The sequence below is a fragment of the Triticum dicoccoides genome, chromosome 6A (assembly GCF_002162155.2).
Source record: "Triticum dicoccoides isolate Atlit2015 ecotype Zavitan chromosome 6A, WEW_v2.0, whole genome shotgun sequence".
NCBI lineage: Eukaryota > Viridiplantae > Streptophyta > Magnoliopsida > Poales > Poaceae > Triticum > Triticum dicoccoides.
The window spans coordinates 560,365,676-560,368,448 of record NC_041390.1 but is presented as its reverse complement, the minus strand read 5'-3'; positions in this window follow the sequence as shown (position 1 = coordinate 560,368,448).

The window sequence follows — 2,773 nt, the reverse complement described above, 5'->3', positions numbered from 1 at the left end:
GCGAAGTATGACGCGTGGCGCGTGTCGTGTTCGTCCTAGAGCCATGTGTCCCAGAGGTCGGAATCCGGGCCATACCTGTCGTCGTAGAACAGGTCGTCCAGGAGGAGGCGGCGGCAGCGCTCGATCTCATCGCGGCGCGCGCGGCCGCTCGCCGGCACAGGAGGGATCGGGACCCGGTCGGCGCTGAGGTGCCATCCGTTGGGGAGGTGGACGTCACTCCACGGGACCGGCGTCCTCGTCTCCCAGTACCTCCGGCACACGTCCGTAGCGAGGTACTGCCGGTCGCGCTCGCCGGCGGGCCTAGGGTTGATGGTGAAGGGGGCCGGGATGGGGGCTCGACGGGAGGAGCGCGGCGGTGACGCGGGCTCCTCCTTCTTCACGGAGCCGCGGCAGCGCCCCGAGGAGGAGCCGGCCTCACGGTCGTGCTTGCCCTTGCCGTTCCAGAACCCCATGGCGAGGTGGGCGGCCGGCGAGCTCGAGGGCTTCGGCTAGGGTTTCGGCGCTGTCGGGTTTCGAGAAGGACGCGGGGTGGCGTGGGGCAGTGTGGACGACGACCCGTCCGTGCTTCCCACTTAAAGAAGGACGACGACCGTTCGACGTGCGGATGACAGGTGGGGCCGCCCGCTCGTGCGCATTGATGTGGGCGGGTGGGAGGTAGGTGGCCGCCTGCCGCGCGGCCCCGACGCGGACGAGCGCGCGTCCGTTTGGTGTCCGCCGCGAGCCAAACCCGGCGCAAGTTTGCGCTCGAAATGGGTCGGCCCGGACACAAAACGGACAGGATGGGTCCGGACCGTCGCGCGCTGGGCCGTCTTCTTTGTCCGTTTTACCCCAAACGGACGGGGCCGGACAGGATAGGGTCGCGCGGTGAAGTTGGCCTAAGGGGGTGTTTGGTTCAGAAGTCCTAGGACTTTTTCTAGTCCCAGGGACTAATCAAAAAAGACTCTTCAGTAGAGTCTCTTTTCTAGTCCGTGTAGAAAAAGTCACTCCCGTTTGGTTCCTAGGGACTTTTTAGGGACTTTTTCTAGTCTCTCGGACTAAAAAGTTCCTGAACCAAATACCTCCTAAGTATTTTCATTCACTTTTACAATTACAATAAAGATTTTCAATCGCGACTGACGGTGATCTCTGTTCACTTTGGGGGCATATCATATACTGTCACAAACGGTTCAGATATGAGCAAATGTAGATGAATTGGTATTTCTTTAGTTCACTTTAGCAACTAATGGCCGTTGTGCGAGTGTTTATTTTCTCAAGCAACCGATAAGAGCTCTACATTTTTCATATGAACAAGAGAATTGATCGGTTAATAAGGAAAACTGAGCGAAAACTAAGTGCTAGTGTTTCTCTAGAGTATTTTGGACGATGCAATTAATCTTTTTTTTTTGAAATGGAGGGTCACCCCTGGCTTCTGCATCAAACTGATGCATGCAACTATATTATTAAACAAAAATTTCAAAAGGTCTGCGGTTCATTACAAGCTCACACGGAGCTAAAATGAAATGAAGATAAAAATTACCACAACCGGCAAAAATAGAAAGAGATGACTAAACACCTTGCATTAATTAGGCCGCTATCCAAACCAGTTGTAAATACTCCGTGCTACCATCTTTCATCGGATACACCGAATAGTCAAAAGCTCCCAGACTTTCGGAAGAGTGAGTAATGACCACATAAAGATTCAAGCAGTGGCCCTCTATATAACCTGCAAAAAAATTAAAAGAGTTAAATAATATGAGGACATATATTATTTGGTTTGGTTCCCCAAAAGAAGAATCATGTAGAGCCACCATTTCTGTCCACTCTTCCCATTTGGATGGCTAACATTTACCACCACCCCACACACCGCGCGCGCACACACCCACACCATATCTTGATTTTGCGGCTAGGAGATTTACTCCTTCCGGTTTTTTTAGTCTGCATATAAGTTTTATCCAATATCAAATTATCTCTACTTTGACCAAACTTATAGAAAAAAATGTCAACATTCACAATATCAAATCAATATGGTAGATTCATTTTGAAATGCAGTTTCATAGTTTATATATTCAGTATTGTAGATGTTGATATCTTTTAATATAAATTTGGTCAAACTTTGCAAAGTTTGACTTGACACAAATCTAATACATGGAGTAAAAATGACCGGAGGGAGTACATCCATTGCTCCAAGATCCTAACCCGACACCTTCGTCACCGTCGCTCAACTCCTAGTCCATCCATCGTTCAACAACAAGCCGCCATCCACCTTTCTCATCTAGTTATCATGAGTCTTTGACCACCACCTGTTCCAAAACCCTAACTCCTTAGGCTGGTATCTAAGTCAAGAGAACAGGAAGGAGAACTTTTTTTTTTTGAGACGGGAAGGAGAACTTTGTTGGCACCCAAAAAACTCCTCAAGCGTATGTTTAGTGGTGAGCCTAAATTTTTTACCCCATTTACATCCATGATCTAATATGCCTGTAATTTGGTTTGGCTGGAAGATGATAATGGACGATAGCAAGGAGATTGTATTTTCAGTAAAAAAAATCGTGGTATCAACAATTATATATATGATCTTGTTTCATAAACTAAAAAAATTGCATGTTTCAAGTTTCAAAAAATCATATATACAGGAAAATAAATTGAAACATGTCCATGGAAATTTCTAGAAATATGACCATTTTGAAGTATGCAAAAATATTTTATGATTTATTCACAATAAATAAATTATGTAGTATATAAGCACAAAGGGTTTTGCACTTTTTGTATTTTACTGCACAGTTTGCCAATTGTCATG